This window comes from Poromitra crassiceps (genome assembly GCF_964638095.1).
Source record: "Poromitra crassiceps genome assembly, contig: HAP1_SCAFFOLD_221, whole genome shotgun sequence".
NCBI lineage: Eukaryota > Metazoa > Chordata > Actinopteri > Beryciformes > Melamphaidae > Poromitra > Poromitra crassiceps.
In genome coordinates this window covers 304094-331959 of record NW_028152170.1, presented here as the reverse complement: position 1 = coordinate 331959, position 27866 = coordinate 304094, and the positions used below count along the sequence as shown (strand labels likewise).

Below are 27866 nucleotides of genomic sequence, written 5' to 3'. Positions count from 1 at the left end.
ACCCTTTTGGGGTTATGTAATCACATGTGCTGACATCGCGATTGCGATTCGATTAATCGTGCAGCACTACATAAAAATATACAAAATAGGGTCCAGGTTGAAAAATATCAAAATTACCCTTTAAGTGTTGTTCTTGATGTCACTGTAACACTACTTTTCATTGTGGCAGGTCAAAGGCTGCTGTGAGAGAAGTGCTGCCTCCTCGCAAATCCGTACGTCTCCAAAATAAACCGGCAGAGAGAGTGAGGGTGACCAGATCCCAGCCAACCTGCGAGGTAGTCTAAAATTGAGATATATATATATATATATATATATATACACATCACATCATAATATATATATATAGATATATATATATATATATATATATAATGATGTGATTTTGCTTTCTTGATAATGAGAGGAAGGAGTGAACATTGTAAGCAGTGAACATGGTTGAATTTAAAATAAAGTACAATAATAATAATACAACCAACGTGATTTCAATATGGCTCTGGTTTCACATCAGTATTGTTCTATGCCTTGTTCATGTCAACTGCTTTCATATCAGAGCTCTGATGAGTTGGAGGAGGTGGTGTCTAAAAGGCATGTATTGAGGGATGTGTGTAGTTTTTCTTTTCATAGATCTAGCCTCTTAATTTTGCCCTCAGAGTATTTATTTTTTATTTATTTGTTTATTTGGACGGGACAGTGCAAAATTAATGAACACAGAAACCATAGAACAGATAATAAAACCTGGAACATAGTAAGTGTAAAAATTGCCAGATTTAGCACGAGGCTAATTTCCATCCGTTGTCCCCATAAAACAGTGCACCAAATTGGTGCATATGTAAAAAGAAAATTGCAGGGTGGGCATGCCCCCGGACCCCCCTCCCCCGCAATTATAAAATGTCTATCTAACATACAGAAATGAACATTTCTATATTCTCCCGTCTCCATGCTTTGCCCACTGGTTGATTCTCAACTGTCCCAACTCGCAGGCTAGGTAAATACAGTAAGCAAGCAACACATCTGACTAAAGTGTGAAAGACATGTTTGTGCCTTCCAACCATAGCATTAAGTACTATAGTAGTATAGCTTATACTGAAGTAGAACCATACTGTAACTGTAGTAGCCTAGGCTACATTACTGGTTCATTTGAACAAAACATTAAGAATAAGAGCAGCTTATGAAATTTATAAATGTCCTTTGTAGCAGCAGTGTAGAGACTAAATATCTGCAAATGACATCTCAAAGACAGGATGCTGTTGAGAAATATTTGAGGCTGTCTTCAATTGTGCTAAAACAACATTGGAGAGCTTTGTGCAAAGAAGATACAGGCCCACTGTTGCATTAATATTGGTATCCTATTTTATGGTTAAGTAGCCTATATTTGCATGACATAGAGCAGGGGTTCCCAAACTTTTCCGACCAAGTACCACTACGTACCAAACCAAATTCCCCAGGGACCACTTCCACTACGTAAAATAAAATGACGTATTTTTGTAGTCGGAATGCGGAAGTCCCGGACTTCCGGGTTCTTCACTGTTTCTGCCTATGGGATTTTTGAATGGGCTTTTGGCGCGATGCTTCAAATAAAGTCTGTGGGCAACGCAAGCTTAATCAAACGCGAACCTGTGTTCAGCGAGATAATCTTCACACATGAGGACCACTTTTATGAGTTTTGAAGCGTAAATGCGAGCCCGAGAAGTAAAAAGCTCATGCTAAGCTATTCCAGAACTACACACAGTGTCGCATAGGCTTCCACGTCACATCACCACAGCCAAATTCAACCTGTAGTGTTGTTGTGTGCGCTGCTGTGCACTGATTACCCTTTGCTGAACCAGGTGAGGGAAAGAGAATTTCCGTGTTCGTCCTTTGAAGTGATGATGTTATTGACGTATAATATCCCCGTCGACTCAACAGTGTAGTCTCATTTAGCCGTTTGCTAGCTAGCCGCCCTTTTAACGGCACGTAAAAGCTTAAAAACTCATAAAAGTGGCCCTCATGTGTGAAGATTATCCTGCTGAACACTGGTTCGCGTTTGAATAAGCTTGCGTTAACCACAGACCTCATTTGAAGCATCGCGCCAAAAACCCATTCAAAAATCCGATAGGCAGAAACAGTGAAGAACCCGGAAGTGTTAGCATTAGGGCTGCACGATTTATCGTATTTTCATCGTCATCGCGATATGCAAATGCGCGATTAACACATCGCAAAAGTCCCGTGTTATCGCAAAAAAAAAAAAAAAAATACCGGCTGAATAAGTGTCCAAATGTTCATGTCATTCTGGCCAATACTCCACTTCTGTTATAACATTTCAGTCTGGAATATGGAATATCTTTCAATAATCGTTATGACTAAAAGGCTAAAAGTAATCTCATGTGTAACAAATGACTGTTCTACATTGAAGTAAAAATGTAAATAATTAACTTGTTGGTTTTGGATTTTCTTTAGCTTCAAGAGTGCATTATTGTTCATGACCCTCAACACAGGCTTTGAGAATCCCGTGCCACTTACTGATACGTATGCTTAAATTAACACACTCATATTGCAAAATGAATTTAGGCCCTCACTGTAATACTTCAGAAGTTGAATTTGAAGTTCAGCATTAATACATTTGTCATTTTTTGTCTTAGATTTACCTTTGTGTGTTATTGCAATATAAAACTACATAATTGAGAATCGATTCTAGATTCTGGAATCGAGAATCGTTGGAATCGAGAATCGATTCTGGAATCGGATCGTGACCCCAGGAATCGGAATCGGATCGTGGCTTAGCCGGATCGGAGCACCCCCCCATTAATATAATTTTTTATAGCATTTTTTTATTCATCGCAGGTCATATCGTCATCGCAATATTGAACAGTGTTATCGCACATCGCAGCTTTTCCTCATATCGTGCAGCCCTAGTTAGCATCGATGTTTTCCGGACTCATTTCTGCGGCGCTCTATTGGTATTGGTATTTTTTACTGGGAGTAGCCTACTCACGGCTGCAGTAGTGTCGTTAAGTGAAGTTAACGAGCAGGCCGCTGGGTGCAAGCCCTGTGCTCTCTCTCTCGCGCTCCCTCTCTTTATCTCGCTCTCCCCCTCGCTCTCCCTTTCTATCTGCCTCGGTCTCACGCAAATGTGGGACATCGTCTCAATTTGCGGGACGCGTGAAAAGTGATGAAAATGCGGTGCAGTCCTGCACAAAGCAGGACATCTGGTCACCCTCACCAGCTCATTGGCCTTGTGGTCCGAGTGTCCGCCCTGAGACTGGGAGGTTGTGAGTTCGATCCCCGGCCGAGTCATACCAATAGTTAGAGAATTTTAGCAAAATGCTTGGACCATCTGTGAAAAAATTTACTACCAATAGCTTTCTTCACCAATGTGTTCTTATAGGTGTCTAGAATCACCTCTCAATTAGTGCAAACCCAAATCCTCGTGGAAAATCCTGATGATTATACACTGTGCTTTACATAACAATAACCAATATACCAATATCATATGGTCAGGGAGACATTTTTACTCAAAAATAATGTTTGGAATGGATTCAGCACCCCTGAAAACCCCTAGTTAGACACCCCACAAGTTCATTTTAGACTTTTAATTTTTATCATATTTTTCACCCAAGCCCTCGGGGCACCTTAACTTTGATTGGCTCTCCAGGATTTTCCACGAGGATTTGGGTTTGCACTAATTGAGAGGTGATTCTAGACACCTATAAGAACACATTGGTGAAGAAAGCTATTGGTAGTAAATTCTTTCACAGATGGTCCAAGCATTTTGCTAAAATTCTCTAACTACAAAGACTATAAAAATGGGACCCATTGCCTCCCTGCTTGGCACTCGGCATCAAAGAGTTGGAATTGGGGGATTAGATCGCCATATGATTCCCGCTGCTGCCGCTCACCGCTCCCCCAGGGGATGGGTCAAATGCGGAGAACAAATTTCACACATTGTGTGACAATCAGTGGGACTTTACCTTTACCCTACCTAGGCCTAAACCCATTGTCCTATGAACATGTAAGTGAATGACTGACTGCAATGGCTGGCTTCAATTCCCCATACACAAATAAAAACAATCTCACAAAACTTGAAGGACAGAAATGATAGCGTATACTAATATCATTCACTTCATGAGTGCTGCTCCATTCCCAAGGTTTAGTTTATTGTTTTTCTCTTGTCTTTTGCTCACTTTCTTTCTTTCTGTCTTTCTTCCTTTGTTGCTCTTATTTTGCTGTTTCTCCCTCACATGAATGTCTCGGTTGCCTAAGAAGCTGCCCATGGTTCCAGTGAACATGGAAGAGGGCAGTCGACTGCCTCCACAGCTGCTTGAGCTCTGCTCTGAGGTATGACTTTGCCTTCTACTTTCAGTTGTGCTGAGCTGGTGACTTTTCATCTTTTTTATTTTTCAGATATTATGGGATTCATATGTTTCATGTTCATCACAGCCCTGAAATGTAAGCTCCATGTTCAATGTGCCATCAACCTGGTGGCTCTCTAGATTGTCCTCACATAGACTCAGTTCTCAGTCTCTATATCTGCGTTGGTCAACCAGAGATGGAACTTTCTCTCGGCTTTCCTTGTTAAAACTGGGTGGAAACAATTTGAGAGTAAAAAAAAACTGCATCGCAGAACCAATAGTGCGGCCCTTCGTGCACAAGGGGCGGTGACATGGAGAAGTCGTGTGCTTGTAAACTGATCAAATGGAGTCAAATAATGTAATGTTGCTCGGGACATCCATTTGTACTCCTATGTACATGTTGTGACTCGCGCATTCACCATATTATGAAATAATAATGTGAATAAATATGAGAAATTATTTCGAAGCAAAATACATGGTGGGAAAATGGCACATGGCAACCAAAAATGGTAGTCCCAGATGTACTTTCCCACCACCAGCACATATAAAATAATAGCTGGGGCTAAAACATGAAAATTATCATGTTATATGGTGGAAATTCCACATCCCAATCACCACCAAAACCTAATCAACTGATCCTTGGGCAAAGAACTAATTATCCAGCAAATTTCAGACAAAATTGTTAGGAACCTCTTGAGCAAACATCTCATTGTCATTGTCAAAATCTTGCTAGCAATCAGACAGAGGTGAAAACCTAACCTTCCAACTTTGTTAGTCTGGAGCCGAGTGCACCAGCTGGGCGTACGCCTAGGTGTAACGCTACGTCCGACGTAGAACTCAAAGTTACAACTAACTTAATTTTATGACTAATGCACATGTAGTCTTAAGCCCTGTATGTGTTGCGCCTGGGTGTAACTTTTACGTCTGGTATGGAGCAGGCGTAAAAGTTACACCCAAGGTGTACTGACTGACAGCTGTCTCATCTTGATCTGCGCTGTCGGGACTGACAGCTCTGTGCTGTCAGTGCGGTTCAGTCCTGTGATGCGGGGGAATCTTCTAAGAAAATATCGATTGATATGTGTTGTAAATGGACGTTTTGGGCGCAGGATCTCCGCTTGTCGGCGGGTTTTTAAAAGCTAATGCGTCGGAAGATCTTTCCATTTCCTCCTGACTTCGTCAACTGCCCGCAGTGCGCAGTACGCCATCGCATTCAGTACTGAATGCGATCTTCCATGCATCTTGTTTCTGTTTGTTTGTGTTGGCGCTGTTAAATTTAGCTGTGAGAATGTTTCTATGCTTTGAATACAACTCCATAAGTTTGAGCAGAGTTGGAGCTGTCTCGAGCTCGTCTGAGAGAAGTGTGTTGCTTGGCAACAAGCATGTATTTACGTGGATGCGCACGTCCGCAGCCTAAAGACCGGGCGCAGCTACGACCATGGTAAGTCAGTCTTGGTGCACTCGGTGTAAATTCAAATCACAAAGTCGGGCATAGCTAAGACCGGCGTAACAGTTAAGACCTACTTTTTTATGCCCAGCTGGTGCACTCGGCTCAGGCCGGTTGCACCAACTGGTCTTACGCTAAGTCGGTCATAACTTTATGACCTAACAGCTACGCCGGTTGCACCAACACAGCCTTCTTCTCACTAAGACCGGGCATAAATATTACGCCTATTCCAGAGCAGGCCTAAAGGCCTAAACATGGTCGTCCGTCCGCCTCGAATTGGAGCCGTCTCGCCTTCTGCCGGCGCCAGCTAGCCCTACATGCTCGGACGCCACTACGCCCTCCCTCCCTCCCTCCTGTGGAAGCTCCGTGTGAAAATGGCGGAGATTGTGTGCCAGGCAGTCTGAATGAAATTGAATGTAACGTTCCCAATTCTATGTATTAAATTCTAAAAAACGACCCTCAACATTTGGGAAGGCTAAGCCACACAACTAGTTCGTTATAATCTAACATCATGCTTTGAAATGCGACTTTACGACGATAAGCCAGGTCAACGGCCAATCACAACTCTCCTGCAGCTGACGTCACGCACGTATCGTCGCCGTGAAGTCACATTTTCGAGCAGCCCCCGTCAGCCGACGGCGCCCCCTCCCCGTAGGACGGCGCTCCACCCGCCGTCATACGGGGAGGGCGGGGCGAGGCTCTGACGGACGACCATGTTTAGGCCTTAAGGTGCAGTATAGTGACAGCGCAGCTTGAAAATGGCACGTTGTCTTGTGTATCGTCTCTACAATGAGCGGGCATTTAGACGGGAGAGAGTAATTGGGGACAGAAGCAATCCATTGGACATGTATAATGACGAGGAGCTGATTGAGAGGTTTCAAACTGGCAGATGGGGGGGGGGAGAGAAACGATTCAACTTTTACTTTATGCTATGATTAAATAGCACGACATTAACTCATTGAGTGCCAATGACGTCTAAAGACGTCAATTCAAATAGTAACGTAGAGTGCCAATGACGTCAATTGCGTTTTTTGACGGTGGGACGTGGATCAAAGCCTGATGCATCTCCTGTAAAAGTATGGGGGATTTTGAAGGTGTATAAGCTATTTTACGGACCCATTAGGTGGCGACAGTGCTCTCCAGATTAGAGAAAGATCCTCTTCTACTGCCACCCTCATCATCCCCCCATCCAGACTCAAAACCTTTGGTGACCATGCTTTCTCCCGCGTCGCACCCCGACTTTGGAACTCCCTCCCCCAGACTGTCCGAGACTCTCCCTCACTCCCCACTTTCAAAACCCGACTTAAAACCTATCTGTTCTCCCAAGCTTACAACCTCCCCTACCCCTGACCACCTCTAACAAACCATCACCATCCTTTGTTTTCGCTGGTTTATTGAAGGAAATTAATTTTGAGGTGTCACTACATCAGAAAATATTAGCTTCAGAGTCAGTGATGTGCTTGAAATGCTTCATTTCACAAAAGGCTCATTATCTCAGCTTCTAGTTTGAAACGTCTGTTTTTGGTGAAACCAACCTATCTTCTACTGCTCATTAGGGCTGTCAATCTCCCTCTATAATCAAATTCGAATTTCAGTGCTTTATACATTTTAATATTCGAATTATATTCGAATATTTTAATTAATTTTTAATTGAATTAAAAAAAAAAAAAAAAAATTTGGTCTGAGTGAATTGTTGTCTTCTCTTATGTTATGTTCTGATTCTAAATATAGCTGAATCTTTGGGTTTGACCAAGTAAAACTTTTTCTAAGCATTTTACCAAATGTAGATGGAAAAGTGAATGGTGGATGAATATTCAAAATAATATTAGGCTTATCACAAATAGTCCAGCAATGATGTTTATTTAAGAAAACATGTTCCTTGTACAATGTACATACATTCATTGCATTAGAAAATAGGTCAGATAACCAGAGCTTAGTTAATATTCATCAGTGATGTATTGGTGCTGTCTGAAATGCTAAAATAAAATAATTGATAATAAAAAAAGACACAGCCTTTGTTTGAGCTCCTTATCAATAAACAAATAAGTAAACTTTGCCAAAACAACAATGAGCCATGAACAAAAAAAAATCAGTCACGTATTGCACTTAAGAGCTACAGGTTTACATTCAGTATAGCAGCTTCAACAGTCAACTTCAGTTAACAATGAATGAACATACATTTTAAGAGCTACAGGTAGGTTTACATCAGTATAGCAGCTTCAACAGTCAACTTCAGTTAACACTCTTTTCTTCAAGTATGTTGTCAGAACTTGTCACTGTTCTAGTGTTCTAAAAAAAAAAAAAAAAAAATCGTTTTAAAAAAATAATAATAATTGAATTTCGTTCATAATTATTAAATTCGAATAATATTCGAATATCAAAATTCGTTTCAACAGCCCTACTGCTCATAACTAAAGAATGGAAAATGATATCAATAAACTTTTTTTTGCTGATGATACAAGAGAGTCTCATCGTTCTTTGGGCGTGTTCGGTGTTTACATAGTAATATCACACAATATTCTGTGGGTCTTGAGAAATCACTGAAAACGCTCTGAAAGGGCTGGCACTGGGAGCATCCGTTTTCCAGAAGTGGCTGGCAGCCAATGAGTTAATGGTTTGTAAAGTGTAATTTAACCACCTGCCCACTCAGACATACATCGTGAAATGTGGCTTTCACATGGACGCGCATCGCTACGACCGGCGTAGTTAAGACCAGACGTAAGCCCTGTCGGTGCAACAGGCGTAAGTCCACTCTAAAGACTGGTCTTAACTAAGACCAACGTAGGAGTTATGACCAGGCATAGTTAAGACCAGTTGGTGCAACCGGCCCCTGGTCTATTTGGTACATTTTTGAAATTGTGTAATTCTTTTCACAGGACCCCACAAAAGAAGAAAAGATGCAGCCTGATCTGAAAGAGTAAGTTTTCTAAGATTTCTCATGCAAAACAGTTTGATCTTTTGGTCACTGCATTCTTGGTAGAGATAGATTTTTGGTTGGACCGCATCAGCAGGGCCAGCCCTACAAATACGAATGGCTGAATGGTGAAATGACACCATTGGTTGGCCGTGGAGGTGGGACGTGGCACACCCATACACGGTGTAACATAAGGACAGTTGGCTCATGCTCACTGCATCACTGTAACGCCGGGATTGCACTGGTTGCATTGCGTTGCGTTGCAGCTGTTCTCCGGTTTTGCTCCGTGCTCTGTGCTGCGCCAACACTAACCGGCTGCATGCAGAGCACGTCACGGCTCTGCTCCGCCAGACAGCTAGAGTGACGAGACCCACAGGTTATCACGGTAAAATCGAGCGAGACAATTTGTATGTGGGATAAATACAACGACAAACAGGCAGAAGATCATTTTTCCCAACTGGAGGAGCAGAGGAGGGGTGGGCTTGCTTGGTGTTGTCCTTGTAAAAAGGATGTGTTGTGTCATATATTATTTTGTGGTTTTCCACTTCAATTATGAACTTTTCCTCATACATATTTGTCCTCTGGCTTGATATTGAATGCTGTAAACACCTCTGCCCTGTTGATTTCATGCCTGGCTCCGCCCAACTTGCTGCGGCTTTGCTCCGTCATCCGTGAAAAATAGAACCCTTGCGTATCTTTTTCGGAGCTGGGACGGAGTAGACACGCAACGCAGCGGAGTAGGTGGGAGTTGACACAATGATTAGAGTGGAAACGTATCGGCTCCAATGCCGTACCGCAGCGCAGACGGACCGAACACGGACCTAGTGGAATGTAGGCGTAAGCACTGCTAGTTAAACCAGCAGAGTCTGATAGCTACAGCTTGCTAGCTGCTAACCGATCAGCTAGTGGTTATCGCAGCTGTTCCCAAAACCGGATCCTGCGGACAGTGTCAAATTATGTAATCAAGAGGGGGGGAAGCGGTTAGGCTCACTGGACACTGTGCTCTCCTTGACGCTCTGTTCTCCTGCACACTCTGTGGCTGCCTGGAGCGGATGAGGAGAGCGCAGCATCCAGCAGAAAAGAAGGGAAAACGACAGAGAGGAACAATGACAGGGAGATGACACAAGGACCACAGGTCAGCCAGCAGGCGACCACACCAGTAAGCAGCGGACGTCGTGGCCCACCTGAGGACAGTGGCCCCGCGAAGGACGCGCAAGCAGGCGACTGATAAACAAGCCACGCTCATGGATAACACCAGCATTACCTGCAATTACTGAAGGGACACTAGAGCTTCTTAACTTTTTATAGTTTTAGTATTTTATATTTGTATTGTATTTTAAATTATTTTAATATTGTATCTATTACTTTTTGTTAATTAACTCTTGATGACTCATCTTATGGTTTTGGCCCCTTGTTTGCCTCAGTGTTGCTCCCTACCGGATTAAACGTACAAAGAACCCTTTAAGTCAACAGACTTAGTGTTAGTATGAACACATCACACAGTCCAGCTATGTACTTTAAGTCAACAGACTTAGTGTTAGTATGAACACATCACACACAGTCCAGCTATGTACTAGTCAACAGACTTAGTGTTAGTATGAACACATCACACACAGTCCAGCTATGTACTTTAAGTCAACAGACTTAGTGTTAGTATGAACACATCACACACAGTCCAGCTATGTACTTTAAGTCAACAGACTTAGTGTTAGTATGAACACATCACACACAGTCCAGCTATGTACTTTAAGTCAACAGACTTAGTGTTAGTATGAACACATCACACACAGTCCAGCTATGTACTAGTCAACAGACTTAGTGTTAGTATGAACACATCACACAGTCCAGCTATGTACTAGTCAACAGACTTAGTGTTAGTATGAACACATCACACACAGTCCAGCTATGTACTAGTCAACAGACTTAGTGTTAGTATGAACACATCACACACAGTCCAGCTATGTACTAGTCAACAGACTTAGTGTTAGTATGAACACATCACACACAGTCCAGCTATGTACTTTAAGTCAACAGACTTAGTGTTAGTATGAACACATCACACACAGTCCAGCTATGTACTAGTCAACAGACTTAGTGTTAGTATGAACACATCACACACAGTCCAGCTATGTACTAGTCAACAGACTTAGTGTTAGTATGAGCACATCACACACAGTCCAGCTATGTACTTTAAGTCAACAGACTTAGTGTTAGTATGAACACATCACACACAGTCCAACTATGTACTAGTCAACAGACTTAGTGTTAGTATGAACACATCACACACAGTCCAGCTATGTACTAGTCAACAGACTTAGTGTTAGTATGAACACATCACACACAGTCCAGCTATGTACTAGTCAACAGACTTAGTGTTAGTATGAACACATCACACACAGTCCAGCTATGTACTTTAAGTCAACAGACTTAGTGTTAGTATGAGCACATCACACAGTCCAGCTATGTACTAGTCAACAGACTTAGTGTTAGTATGAACACATCACACACAGTCCAGCTATGTACTAGTCAACAGACTTAGTGTTAGTATGAACACATCACACACAGTCCAGCTATGTACTAGTCAACAGACTTAGTGTTAGTATGAACACATCACACACAGTCCAGCTATGTACTAGTCAACAGACTTAGTGTTAGTATGAACACATCACACACAGTCCAGCTATGTACTAGTCAACAGACTTAGTGTTAGTATGAACACATCACACACAGTCCAGCTATGTACTAGTTAACAGGCTTAGTGTTAGTATGAACACATCACACAGTCCAGCTATGTACTAGTCAACAGACTTAGTGTTAGTATGAACACATCACACACAGTCCAGCTATGTACTTTAAGTCAACAGACTTAGTGTTAGTATGAGCACATCACACACAGTCCAGCTATGTACTTTAAGTCAACAGACTTAGTGTTAGTATGAGCACATCACACACAGTCCAGCTATGTACTAGTCAACAGACTTAGTGTTAGTATGAACACATCACACAGTCCAGCTATGTACTTTAAGTCAACAGACTTAGTGTTAGTATGAACACATCACACAGTCCAGCTATGTACTAGTCAACAGACTTAGTGTTAGTATGAACACATCACACACAGTCCAGCTATGTACTAGTCAACAGACTTAGTGTTAGTATGAACACATCACACAGTCCAGCTATGTACTTTAAGTCAACAGACTTAGTGTTAGTATGAACACATCACACACAGTCCAGCTATGTACTAGTCAACATACTTAGTGTTAGTATGAACACATCACACAGAGTCCAGCTATGTACTTTAAGTCAACAGACTTAGTGTTAGTATGAACACATCACACACAGTCCAGCTATGTACTTTAAGTCAACAGACTTAGTGTTAGTATGAACACATCACACACAGTCCAGCTATGTACTTTAAGTCAACAGACTTAGTGTTAGTATGAACACATCACACACAGTCCAGCTATGTACTTTAAGTCAACAGACTTAGTGTTAGTATGAACACATCACACACAGTCCAGCTATGTACTAGTCAACAGACTTAGTGTTAGTATGAACACATCACACACAGTCCAGCTATGTACTAGTCAACAGACTTAGTGTTAGTATGAACACATCACACACAGTCCAGCTATGTACTTTAAGTCAACAGACTTAGTGTTAGTATGAACACATCACACACAGTCCAGCTATGTACTAGTCAACAGACTTAGTGTTAGTATGAACACATCACACACAGTCCAGCTATGTACTAGTCAACAGACTTAGTGTTAGTATGAACACATCACACACAGTCCAGCTATGTACTAGTCAACAGACTTAGTGTTAGTATGAACACATCACACACAGTCCAGCTATGTACTAGTCAACAGACTTAGTGTTAGTATGAACACATCACACACAGTCCAGCTATGTACTTTAAGTCAACAGACTTAGTGTTAGTATGAACACATCACACACAGTCCAGCTATGTACTAGTCAGCAGACTTAGTGTTAGTATGAACACATCACACACAGTCCAGCTATGTACTAGTCAACAGACTTAGTGTTAGTATGAACACATCACACACAGTCCAGCTATGTACTAGTCAACAGACTTAGTGTTAGTATGAACACATCACACAGTCCAGCTATGTACTTTAAGTCAACAGACTTAGTGTTAGTATGAACGCATCACACAGTCCAGCTATGTACTAGTCAACAGACTTAGTGTTAGTATGAACACATCACACACAGTCCAGCTATGTACTTTAAGTCAACAGACTTAGTGTTAGTATGAACACATCACACAGTCCAGCTATGTACTAGTCAACAGACTTAGTGTTAGTATGAACACATCACACAGTCCAGCTATGTACTAGTCAACAGACTTAGTGTTAGTATGAACACATCACACACAGTCCAGCTATGTACTAGTCAACAGACTTAGTGTTAGTATGAACACATCACACACAGTCCAGCTATGTACTTTAAGTCAACAGACTTAGTGTTAGTATGAACACATCACACACAGTCCAGCTATGTACTAGTCAACAGACTTAGTGTTAGTATGAACACATCACACAGTCCAGCTATGTACTAGTCAACAGACTTAGTGTTAGTATGAACACATCACACACAGTCCAGCTATGTACTAGTCAACAGACTTAGTGTTAGTATGAACACATCACACACAGTCCAGCTATGTACTAGTCAACAGACTTAGTGTTAGTATGAACACATCACACACAGTCCAGCTATGTACTTTAAGTCAACAGACTTAGTGTTAGTATGAACACATCACACACAGTCCAGCTATGTACTAGTCAACAGACTTAGTGTTAGTATGAACACATCACACACAGTCCAGCTATGTACTAGTCAACAGACTTAGTGTTAGTATGAGCACATCACACACAGTCCAGCTATGTACTTTAAGTCAACAGACTTAGTGTTAGTATGAACACATCACACACAGTCCAGCTATGTACTAGTCAACAGACTTAGTGTTAGTATGAACACATCACACACAGTCCAGCTATGTACTAGTCAACAGACTTAGTGTTAGTATGAACACATCACACACAGTCCAGCTATGTACTAGTCAACAGACTTAGTGTTAGTATGAACACATCACACACAGTCCAGCTATGTACTTTAAGTCAACAGACTTAGTGTTAGTATGAGCACATCACACACAGTCCAGCTATGTACTAGTCAACAGACTTAGTGTTAGTATGAACACATCACACAGTCCAGCTATGTACTTTAAGTCAACAGACTTAGTGTTAGTATGAACACATCACACAGTCCAGCTATGTACTAGTCAACAGACTTAGTGTTAGTATGAACACATCACACACAGTCCAGCTATGTACTAGTCAACAGACTTAGTGTTAGTATGAACACATCACACACAGTCCAGCTATGTACTAGTCAACAGACGTAGTGTTAGTATGAACACATCACACACAGTCCAGCTATGTACTAGTCAACAGACTTAGTGTTAGTATGAACACATCACACACAGTCCAGCTATGTACTAGTCAACAGACTTAGTGTTAGTATGAACACATCACACACAGTCCAGCTATGTACTAGTCAACAGACTTAGTGTTAGTATGAACACATCACACACAGTCCAGCTATGTACTAGTTAACAGGCTTAGTGTTAGTATGAACACATCACACAGTCCAGCTATGTACTAGTCAACAGACTTAGTGTTAGTATGAACACATCACACACAGTCCAGCTATGTACTTTAAGTCAACAGACTTAGTGTTAGTATGAGCACATCACACACAGTCCAGCTATGTACTTTAAGTCAACAGACTTAGTGTTAGTATGAGCACATCACACACAGTCCAGCTATGTACTAGTCAACAGACTTAGTGTTAGTATGAACACATCACACAGTCCAGCTATGTACTTTAAGTCAACAGACTTAGTGTTAGTATGAACACATCACACAGTCCAGCTATGTACTAGTCAACAGACTTAGTGTTAGTATGAACACATCACACACAGTCCAGCTATGTACTAGTCAACAGACTTAGTGTTAGTATGAACACATCACACAGTCCAGCTATGTACTTTAAGTCAACAGACTTAGTGTTAGTATGAACACATCACACACAGTCCAGCTATGTACTAGTCAACAGACTTAGTGTTAGTATGAACACATCACACACAGTCCAGCTATGTACTAGTCAACAGACTTAGTGTTAGTATGAACACATCACACAGTCCAGCTATGTACTTTAAGTCAACAGACTTAGTGTTAGTATGAACGCATCACACAGTCCAGCTATGTACTAGTCAACAGACTTAGTGTTAGTATGAACACATCACACACAGTCCAGCTATGTACTTTAAGTCAACAGACTTAGTGTTAGTATGAACACATCACACAGTCCAGCTATGTACTAGTCAACAGACTTAGTGTTAGTATGAACACATCACACACAGTCCAGCTATGTACTTTAAGTCAACAGACTTAGTGTTAGTATGAACACATCACACACAGTCCAGCTATGTACTAGTCAACAGACTTAGTGTTAGTATGAACACATCACACACAGTCCAGCTATGTACTAGTCAACAGACTTAGTGTTAGTATGAACACATCACACACAGTCCAGCTATGTACTAGTCAACAGACTTAGTGTTAGTATGAACACATCACACAGTCCAGCTATGTACTTTAAGTCAACAGACTTAGTGTTAGTATGAACGCATCACACAGTCCAGCTATGTACTAGTCAACAGACTTAGTGTTAGTATGAACACATCACACACAGTCCAGCTATGTACTTTAAGTCAACAGACTTAGTGTTAGTATGAACACATCACACAGTCCAGCTATGTACTAGTCAACAGACTTAGTGTTAGTATGAACACATCACACAGTCCAGCTATGTACTAGTCAACAGACTTAGTGTTAGTATGAACACATCACACACAGTCCAGCTATGTACTTTAAGTCAACAGACTTAGTGTTAGTATGAACACATCACACACAGTCCAGCTATGTACTTTAAGTCAACAGACTTAGTGTTAGTATGAACACATCACACACAGTCCAGCTATGTACTTTAAGTCAACAGACTTAGTGTTAGTATGAGCACACCACACACAGTCCAGCTATGTACTTTAAGTCAACATACTTAGTGTTAGTATGAACACATCACACACAGTCCAGCTATATACTAGTCAACAGACTTAGTGTTAGTATGAACACATCACACACAGTCCAGCTATGTACTAGTCAACAGACTTAGTGTTAGTATGAACACATCACACACAGTCCAGCTATGTACTTTAAGTCAACAGACTTAGTGTTAGTATGAGCACATCACACACAGTCCAGCTATGTACTAGTCAACAGACTTAGTGTTAGTATGAACACATCACACAGTCCAGCTATGTACTTTAAGTCAACAGACTTAGTGTTAGTATGAACACATCACACAGTCCAGCTATGTACTAGTCAACAGACTTAGTGTTAGTATGAACACATCACACACAGTCCAGCTATGTACTAGTCAACAGACTTAGTGTTAGTATGAACACATCACACAGTCCAGCTATGTACTTTAAGTCAACAGACTTAGTGTTAGTATGAACACATCACACACAGTCCAGCTATGTACTAGTCAACAGACTTAGTGTTAGTATGAACACATCACACACAGTCCAGCTATGTACTTTAAGTCAACAGACTTAGTGTTAGTATGAACACATCACACACAGTCCAGCTATGTACTTTAAGTCAACAGACTTAGTGTTAGTATGAACACATCACACACAGTCCAGCTATGTACTTTAAGTCAACAGACTTAGTGTTAGTATGAACACATCACACACAGTCCAGCTATGTACTTTAAGTCAACAGACTTAGTGTTAGTATGAACACATCACACACAGTCCAGCTATGTACTAGTCAACAGACTTAGTGTTAGTATGAACACATCACACACAGTCCAGCTATGTACTAGTCAACAGACTTAGTGTTAGTATGAACACATCACACACAGTCCAGCTATGTACTTTAAGTCAACAGACTTAGTGTTAGTATGAACACATCACACACAGTCCAGCTATGTACTAGTCAGCAGACTTAGTGTTAGTATGAACACATCACACACAGTCCAGCTATGTACTAGTCAACAGACTTAGTGTTAGTATGAACACATCACACACAGTCCAGCTATGTACTAGTCAACAGACTTAGTGTTAGTATGAACACATCACACAGTCCAGCTATGTACTTTAAGTCAACAGACTTAGTGTTAGTATGAACGCATCACACAGTCCAGCTATGTACTAGTCAACAGACTTAGTGTTAGTATGAACACATCACACACAGTCCAGCTATGTACTTTAAGTCAACAGACTTAGTGTTAGTATGAACACATCACACAGTCCAGCTATGTACTAGTCAACAGACTTAGTGTTAGTATGAACACATCACACAGTCCAGCTATGTACTAGTCAACAGACTTAGTGTTAGTATGAACACATCACACACAGTCCAGCTATGTACTTTAAGTCAACAGACTTAGTGTTAGTATGAACACATCACACAGTCCAGCTATGTACTAGTCAACAGACTTAGTGTTAGTATGAACACATCACACACAGTCCAGCTATGTACTAGTCAACAGACTTAGTGTTAGTATGAACACATCACACAGTCCAGCTATGTACTAGTCAACAGACTTAGTGTTAGTATGAACACATCACACAGTCCAGCTATGTACTAGTCAACAGACTTAGTGTTAGTATGAACACATCACACAGTCCAGCTATGTACTAGTCAACAGACTTAGTGTTAGTATGAACACATCACACACAGTCCAGCTATGTACTAGTCAACAGACTTAGTGTTAGTATGAACACATCACACACAGTCCAGCTATGTACTTTAAGTCAACAGACTTAGTGTTAGTATGAACACATCACACACAGTCCAGCTATGTACTAGTCAACAGACTTAGTGTTAGTATGAACACATCACACAGTCCAGCTATGTACTAGTCAACAGACTTAGTGTTAGTATGAACACATCACACACAGTCCAGCTATGTACTAGTCAACAGACTTAGTGTTAGTATGAACACATCACACACAGTCCAGCTATGTACTAGTCAACAGACTTAGTGTTAGTATGAACACATCACACACAGTCCAGCTATGTACTTTAAGTCAACAGACTTAGTGTTAGTATGAACACATCACACACAGTCCAGCTATGTACTAGTCAACAGACTTAGTGTTAGTATGAACACATCACACACAGTCCAGCTATGTACTAGTCAACAGACTTAGTGTTAGTATGAACACATCACACACAGTCCAGCTACACATCACACACAGTCCAGCTATGTACTAGTCAACAGACTTAGTGTTAGTATGAACACATCACACACAGTCCAGCTATGTACTAGTCAACAGACTTAGTGTTAGTATGAACACATCACACACAGTCCAGCTATGTACTTTAAGTCAACAGACTTAGTGTTAGTATGAGCACATCACACACAGTCCAGCTATGTACTACTCAACAGACTTAGTGTTAGTATGAACACATCACACAGTCCAGCTATGTACTTTAAGTCAACAGACTTAGTGTTAGTATGAACACATCACACAGTCCAGCTATGTACTAGTCAACAGACTTAGTGTTAGTATGAACACATCACACACAGTCCAGCTATGTACTAGTCAACAGACTTAGTGTTAGTATGAACACATCACACACAGTCCAGCTATGTACTAGTCAACAGACTTAGTGTTAGTATGAACACATCACACACAGTCCAGCTATGTACTAGTCAACAGACTTAGTGTTAGTATGAACACATCACACACAGTCCAGCTATGTACTAGTCAACAGACTTAGTGTTAGTATGAACACATCACACACAGTCCAGCTATGTACTAGTCAACAGACTTAGTGTTAGTATGAACACATCACACACAGTCCAGCTATGTACTAGTCAACAGGCTTAGTGTTAGTATGAACACATCACACAGTCCAGCTATGTACTAGTCAACAGACTTAGTGTTAGTATGAACACATCACACACAGTCCAGCTATGTACTTTAAGTCAACAGACTTAGTGTTAGTATGAGCACATCACACACAGTCCAGCTATGTACTTTAAGTCAACAGACTTAGTGTTAGTATGAACACATCACACACAGTCCAGCTATATACTAGTCAACAGACTTAGTGTTAGTATGAACACATCACACACAGTCCAGCTATGTACTAGTCAACAGACTTAGTGTTAGTATGAACACATCACACACAGTCCAGCTATGTACTTTAAGTCAACAGACTTAGTGTTAGTATGAGCACATCACACACAGTCCAGCTATGTACTAGTCAACAGACTTAGTGTTAGTATGAACACATCACACAGTCCAGCTATGTACTAGTCAACAGACTTAGTGTTAGTATGAACACATCACACACAGTCCAGCTATGTACTAGTCAACAGACTTAGTGTTAGTATGAACACATCACACAGTCCAGCTATGTACTTTAAGTCAACAGACTTAGTGTTAGTATGAACACATCACACACAGTCCAGCTATGTACTAGTCAACAGACTTAGTGTTAGTATGAACACATCACACACAGTCCAGCTATGTACTTTAAGTCAACAGACTTAGTGTTAGTATGAACACATCACACACAGTCCAGCTATGTACTTTAAGTCAACAGACTTAGTGTTAGTATGAACACATCACACACAGTCCAGCTATGTACTTTAAGTCAACAGACTTAGTGTTAGTATGAACACATCACACACAGTCCAGCTATGTACTTTAAGTCAACAGACTTAGTGTTAGTATGAACACATCACACACAGTCCAGCTATGTACTAGTCAACAGACTTAGTGTTAGTATGAACACATCACACACAGTCCAGCTATGTACTAGTCAACAGACTTAGTGTTAGTATGAACACATCACACACAGTCCAGCTATGTACTTTAAGTCAACAGACTTAGTGTTAGTATGAACACATCACACACAGTCCAGCTATGTACTAGTCAACAGACTTAGTGTTAGTATGAACACATCACACACAGTCCAGCTATGTACTAGTCAACAGACTTAGTGTTAGTATGAACACATCACACAGTCCAGCTATGTACTTTAAGTCAACAGACTTAGTGTTAGTATGAGCACATCACACACAGTCCAGCTATGTACTAGTCAACAGACTTAGTGTTAGTATGAACACATCACACAGTCCAGCTGTGTACTTTAAGTCAACAGACTTAGTGTTAGTATGAACACATCACACAGTCCAGCTATGTACTAGTCAACAGACTTAGTGTTAGTATGAACACATCACACACAGTCCAGCTATGTACTAGTCAACAGACTTAGTGTTAGTATGAACACATCACACACAGTCCAGCTATGTACTAGTCAACAGACTTAGTGTTAGTATGAACACATCACACACAGTCCAGCTATGTACTTTAAGTCAACAGACTTAGTGTTAGTATGAACACATCACACACAGTCCAGCTATGTACTTTAAGTCAACAGACTTAGTGTTAGTATGAACACATCACACACAGGTTTTGACCTAGTCTTGTTAAAATATGGGCTGTTGTCTTGATGCAGGTATCGCTCTTCCCTTAAGACCATGAGGATAACTGAAGATCAAGTGGCCAAAGTGGTTCAACAACGCATATACTCTGCTGCCTTCCACCCCTGCACTAGCAGTCTGCTCATGGCTGCAGGAGATAAATGGGGGCATGTAGGACTCTGGAACTTGGTGAGTTTCTTTGCTTTGATCATAACCATTTGCTAACACCATCTTTTTAGAATTTGGGAGTTTGGATGTTCTGAATCGTATTCCAGTGACACAAAAAATACATAAATTTGGTTCCTACTTTTGCCAGCCTGTGGATGTCCGCTAAAATGACAAGGAAATGAGTTCCTGAAGTAAAACATCAATGACTGGACACTTAGGGGAAAAGTACAGTGTTACAGTACAACTTGATTTATTTATTATTTACTCTTTAAGGGTGGTGATTACGGTGATGATGGCGTGCTGCTTTTTGAGCCCCACTCTCAGCGTCCAGTGAGCTGCATGATGTTCTCCAGGACTCATCCTAGCCACCTGCTGACCCTCAGCTACGATGGATCTCTACGCTGCATGGATGTAGAGAAGGCCCTCTTTGAAGATGTAAATTTTGTTCCATAAAATGTAGTTTTATTGATCACCCCCCCTTCCCCAGTGGCATCTATCTAGGAATTTACTATATATATATATATATATATATATATATATATATATATATATATATATATATATATATATTGTGACAGATCTGGCTCTCAAAATAGGATCAAGCTCGTGTCTAGTCAGTCCACACCTGCCACAACAACACAGAACGTCTTTGCACAGAAATATCAAACAAGAAGTCACAAAGTGAATGGGAGCAGCTCACCTGCTATCAGCATGGGGCGATGACACCTAGACAGCCCGGCTTGTGTGGACAGCTCAGTCGGTAGTGTGGAGCGGGCCATCAGCAGCTCCCGTTCAGTAGATTGGGGACGCTAATTCAAAATAATATCTCACACACACAGTCACACCCATACACGTGGAAACGGAGGGATCAATAGAGCACTGGGGAACAGGAGCGATACATGGCTTCCTGATCAGACTAGCAGACCAACATGGCAGAGAGGGGGGGGGGGGGGGGGGGGGCTGCGCACCTGAAATGCCACGGATATAATCTCTAAGCCACTCCCACTTCCTGTTTGATCCTCTGATGCAAAGACGTAAATTGACATATTATAATTAAACAAGGGGGTCCCTGACAATCACATGTCAATCACATATCACTCTGTAACAATATATATATACACTGTATATATAATGATAATAATAATCATAATTTCAGCCAGTAAGTACAGTTTGAACCAATACCTTTTAACTTGAAGAGCGCGGTGTTATTATTATTTTATTTTTGGGGGGGGGGGGGGGGGGTAATGAATTTACATTTTGGGCTCATGATCATTATGAACCCCCCCCCCCCCCCCCCCCCCCCTATATATATTATAATAAGATACAGGCCCCCAGGGCAGAAATACAGTATGGAGAAAAGGGTAGGATTCTAAATGGGTGTTAAACACCTGTGACATCACTTGTTGCTGGACATTCTGCTGGGGCTGACATCACAGGTGTACAGTTCCATTTCAGGAACAGTTTTTACACAAACAAGTCTTGATGCAGCTATGTGTAATTAAAGGAAGGCTTTGCCGATTTTCAACCCACTTTGCATCAGTTTACAATCTCCGTAATATAAGCAGATGGACAGTGTTTACCTTCTCTATATATTCTCTATATATTTTCTGCATTGAGAAATCCTCCCCCGCCTGCTGGCATGGGTCATTAACGCTTGTTAAGGTTTTCAATTCGATTCTCCCTGGATGTGTGCATATAGAAAAAATAAACAATCTGTAGTTGGAACAGCCGCCCTCAAGCACAACATCTGTTAATTTTGCTGAAATATTCTGGACTTACTCATTACTGCTTTGCAACAAACTTATAAATCAGTGGAGATGTTTAAAAAAACATTCCATGTCCTCATTAAGTTGATGTAAAATCGTGCATGAATTGTAAACCCACTCCAGTTTTAAGATATTCCTACTTCACCAGCTGATCTGAATCATTTTCTACTTCCTACCAGGTGTATTCTATTGAAGATGGCCTGAAAACCTTTGACTTCCTGTCACATGACTGTATGACACTAGTTGTCGGGCAATTTGGTGGAGATGTTGCCATTGTGGCACCCCAGGGTAACATACTGCCATCTTCTTCAACTGTTGTATTAATGATTTAAAAAATGCAGCACTTCTCTATTCTTTACCATCTCTCTTCATCATGTTGAATGTCAGTAAGCATGAAGAGTGCTAACCGCCTGCTCTCTTTTTTTATTAATCATAAACAACATTGTCAGAAACATGCATAATGTTTTCCAGACTGGTACAAAGCTGCTTCTAATCTCTTAATGTTTTTAATTTCTCTGCAGCAACTCCCATGAGTCCCTCCACACCCTCTACACCCTCAACCCCAAGAGCCTTCACTGTGTTAGCGTCCATCCACTAAACAAGCAGTACTTTGCAGTGGCCGAGAGCAGGTATGACTCATATCTTTGATTAATTTATATTTTCTCCAGAGCAGTAATCACTTTGATCATTTGTTTTCTAAAGTTGTTAAATTGGATTGCCTGCTTGTAGTCAGTTCAGCTGTAGTCTGTCCAGTCTATAAATAGTCCAAACTAATTTTCCTTCTTCTCTGCAGGCTTGTGAGTATTTACGATAGCCGCTGTCTGAAGAAGACCGAGAGCCAGGCGGTCTGCCAGCTGCACGGCCACTCTTTAAGCATAACCAGTGCTTATTTCTCCCCTAGTACAGGGAACAGAGTGCTCAGCTCCTGTATGGACAACACGATTAGGTGGGGCTGACACAGCTTAAAGCACTTGCACTGCACTACTTGTTTTGGAATTACATCTCTAAATTGAATGTGCATTTTCTTTTCTTTTTCCATAGGATATATGACACCTCAGCAATGACCACCACAGCTCCTTTGCTGACTTCCATCGGGTACATCCACTCACTTGAACATAGCCTCTCAGTGTGGGAAAGTCATTATGTGACAGATGTCCCGGCACACACGGTTTAAGAAAAAATATCTTATTATACAAGCAAGGTGATGAACGTTTCGCCTAGAAGGCTTCTAGGCGAAACGTTCATCACCTTGCTTGCCCACAATAAATAAGATATTTTTTCTTAAACCGCGTGTGCCGGGACATCTGTCACCTACTAGTATCCTCCGACCCAGGCACCCGTATACTTTTTATATATCTTTATGGGAGTCGTGCTTGCTAACTGTTTTTCCAAAGTCATTATGTTACCTGATCAGGGGAGGGGAAATCAGGAAAGCTGTCTCAATCTATAGCCCCTTTAACACAGACTGTGAAAGCCGCGTTCGTTGCAGCGTTATGTCTCGCCTCCTGCAGTGTTTCCCCTAGAAAGATTTTCAGGCCTGGAGGGATTTCGAAATGTACCTCGACCGCAACGGTGGGGCCCCTCGCTGGTGACGCTAAACTTTTAGCTAACCTGTTCGCATCTATGTTCGCAATGGCATCCCAAGTATCATCATACTATTATGGGATGCGATGCGAACATTTGTATTATGGGATGAGCGTTTCGCAGGCAACGACACGTTTACATGTTTTGGAACAGCGCCGCACGCTGGCACAATGCTCCTAAAAGCAAAATGCTGATTGTTTTGAATGATTTGGCATCTTCTATTACTGTCAACACCATTATTGCTATATTGTAATTGTAATAATATGCCATAAAGGTATATTTAAATTTTGGGGAGAGCAGAAAAACAAAAAAACAAATTGCAATTCTTTTACTGGCCTGGCGGGGGCGCCGCCTGTAGAATGATGCCTCCTGTATAAAAGTCGCAAGAACGGAATGGCGTGTCATTTTGTTACGCCTTTCGTTCCCCCGGTAGAGGTAGTATCAGCGCAGAATCGACGTCTGTCTAAAAGGCTAAGCCGCGGGAAGACGGGAATCTCGGCTCATTCATAAAGAAATGACAGGAGGACTGAGGGAAAACAACCTCCAGATTGAAGTTCTCCGATCAGAAATAAGTTAACCGAAGCATATCTGCAGGCTGTCTCGCCTGTTGTGCGTTCCCTTACGAAAAACAACTAATGTTAGCATTCAGACTGTGCTCCTACTATAGCCCGAGTCACTTGAGCAGGTGTGTGCCTTGCGTTGCCCACTGTGCCTGAGATTCGCTCTGTTCTTCTGAAAGTGACATAACCAGAAGTAGAAACCAAGTGGTCTATAATGACCCCGTCGATAACGTTATTAAAATCAGACTGCAGCTGTTTCACACTTTTTTTCTTCCAGTCAACACGCTTTCAGAACGGACTTAATTAGGCTACTTCACAACATGGGTATATGCTTTATAAAAAAACTGGAACCAAAGGTAAGAAAGCCTTCCGTTACGTGTAGCTTGTAATACATGATGCTGCCTCTGTGATCCATAAAGTCGATCAGACGAATATTGAAAGTTGCTCGTTAAATTCAGGTCGCACTGATTTACCTGTTTATATAAAGGCAAAATAAAATTAAATAAATAGACTCCTCGGACATAATAAGCTTAACGCCCATGGTTCACGCCTAATTTCAATCCGGGAGGGGTGGATGCTATCTAAAGCACACTCCTGTATGGCAGGGCTGCTTGGTTCTGTGTGAAAGTGCAGAGAGGGCCTAATGGCGGATCTTCATCAGTGCCACAGTGATTGATACATTTGAGTTTTGGGTAGTAGAAGGTTTATCTCAGGTCATCATAATACTTATCACTGTTTCTATTTTTATTACAGTTTTATTATAAGCCAGTATCACAGCGACAACAAGCCTTTCCAACTCGGCACTTAAATTACGGTACATAAAAAAAATGTCAAACCAAAATTAACAATCGTGTGTCTTTGGTAGAAATATGCAGAAGAGTAGAGTGCACGCACATCCAAGATTATTTCAACAGGTGCTGGAAAAAATACGCGTATAGAAAAAGAAAAGGAAATCCGCACACTGTTTTTTAAGCTCCCACGGTTAGTTTTTTAATTACAAAAAAGCAACATTTTGACCCTCACGGGTCTTCATCAGGCAGTACAGAGAACAAGCTCTCTGTGCATGGGCATATATATAACCTCACATGGGGTGGTGGTGCCCCAATCAGGTGATGACAGACACCTGTGATCATTACAAAATACATAATTGTTGAAAGAGTAGGTCTTTCCACAAGAATACAACTTTTTTAAAGATAAAATGTCCTTGTGGATTAGCTTATGTGGGGAAAATGTCTAGAGCCCTCCGCACTAGGATTAGCGAGCATTGCAGCAACATCAGATGCGGTGATGAACGTAACCCTGTTGCAGTCCACTTCAAACAAGCAGGACACAGCATCTCCTCACTCCGGTACATGGGGATAGAGAAGGTTGAAAAGCCCCCTAGAGGAGGTGACCACGAACAATGACTTTTACAACGTGTGGCTTTTCACATATATACACTCAACACGTTGGCACCGTATGGCCTCAATGAAGAACTAGACGTCAAGCCATTGCTGTGATGTTTTAACTTTATTATATTCTGTTGTTATATGTATACACCTTGGCCATTGTAGACATGTGCCTGGCTCTTCGGTCATGTGGGTAGCACGTACGACTCTCACCTGGGAGTCCTGGGTTCAAACCCTGCCTGAACCTACCTTGGCCTACCGTACTATACTTTTACATTTCTTTGGTTTCTTATTGGTATAGATAGGGATAATAATATTCACCTGCATGTTTTACTTCTTGTATTTCTTTTGTATCGGGTATTTTAGAATTTGTTTACCTCTGTTATTATATGATCTTTAAAAAAAGTTGTATTCTTGTGGACTCTTTCAACAATTATGTATTTTGTAATGATCACAGGTGTCTGTCGTCACCTGATTGGGGCACCACCACCCCATGTGAGGTTATATATATGCCCATGCACAGAGAGCTTGTTCTCTGTACTGCCTGATGAAGACCCGTTGCTTTTTTGTAATTAAAAAACTCACGTGGGAGCTTAAAAAACAGTGCGGATTTCCTTTTCTTTTTCTTTGGTAGAAAAAACCACATGAAAAGGCAATGCAATTGTTTACATGCCATTACTCCTGCTACAGTGAGTCCAGTCAGATTTTACTAGAAGTGGGTAACACATTCTTCATCAGACTATACTGTATGCTAAGTTGTCTGAAATTTATTTTCAGACATAACCTGAACACAGGCCGATGGCTGACGAAGCTATCAGCAGTGTGGGACCCTAAACAAGAGGACTGCTTTGTGGTGGGAAGCATGGAGCGGCCTCGCCAGGTGCAGGTCTTCCACGAAAGCGGCCAGCTGCAGCACTCCTTCAGAGACGACCACCACCTCAGCACGGTGCTGTCCATCACAGCCTTCCATCCTACAAGGAATGCTTTGCTGGGCGGCAACAACTCAGGACGCCTGCATGTCTTCACCAACTGAGACCAGGACCAAAACGTGCACGAACAACGCCACCATTTATAAATGCCTACATATGTCTATTATGAAGTCCCACAAATTGGATTTGTTTCAGGATAATGTAGACTAGGCTACTAAATCATTGTTTTTAGGGGGCATCCTGTTTCAAATTTGACCAGCAGATGTCCCCAGGTTCACAATTGGTTCAAAGCTTCAGAAAACCTAGTTTCTCCCTTTACTATTTGTCTCACTTTCAGGACTATTTCCAACATCCTGATACTCCAACTGCTCTTTCAAAAATAGACAGCTGTCAATAGCTGCTTGTTTTAGACGTTTTAGCTATCTGCCAGGCTGTTTGCCTTGGGCAACATCGCCATCTTCTGGCTGTTTTGCGTAATGCACCGTATGGCGAAGAATTTAGACTGTTCATTCTTGGAGTCACAATTGATTGAGTTTTATACTGTTCTCTTAATGGCAGGCCAAACCTTGGAATATTGTCTATATGTTTTTTTTTCTTGTTTCTTTTGACTGCTGTTTGCATTTAATACATTAAGCCTTTACTGTACGTCCATCAATTACTGCGACGTGGCCTTTGTAGAAAGCCACCTTACCCAGCGATCTGGCTTGCTTGATTTTCGGCCACAGTTGTTCCCTTGCCTGTCGATCCTCCCAGGTGAAGTCCTGCACGAATGCACAAAAAATAATAAAAAAAAATCCCTGGAGTCATACGCCTTCAACGTGAAGGGCAAGATTAGCGAGGAGGACGAGAGGAAGGTGCGGAGAGGTGCCACCAGGCCATCGCCTGGCTGGATAACAACCAGCTGGCTGATAAAGAACAGTACCAGCACCCGTAGAAAGAGCTGGAGATTGTGTGTTGTACCAGAGAGCAACACCTGCACAGGGCTGCAGAGAGCAGGCGGGAGCCGGCTCACAGTCCCACCGTTGAGGAAGTCGACTAGAGACTTCAGACTATGATAACTACAGTGGCTTCAAACAACTTTACCTCATGACTCCTGTTTGTCACTTTGTGTCCTGACTGTTTATGATGTTTAAGTCTGAATATTTAGACATCTGACATTTGTAAAAAAAAAAAAAAATGTTGATGCA

General features: G+C 41.5%; 1 pseudogene across 1 annotated transcript; it reads left to right on the top strand.

Moving 5' to 3' along the window:
- Positions 1-226: 226 nt before the first annotated feature.
- LOC310770752 (WD repeat-containing protein 76-like) lies at positions 227-26783 on the top strand (annotated as a pseudogene). The gene is made up of 10 exons: positions 227-275; positions 4243-4314; positions 8649-8689; positions 20320-20473; positions 20726-20887; positions 22398-22506; positions 22740-22847; positions 23012-23164; positions 23260-23313; positions 26528-26783. The product of its transcript is annotated as a WD repeat-containing protein 76-like (transcript).
- The last annotated feature ends 1083 nt before the right edge of the window (positions 26784-27866 follow it).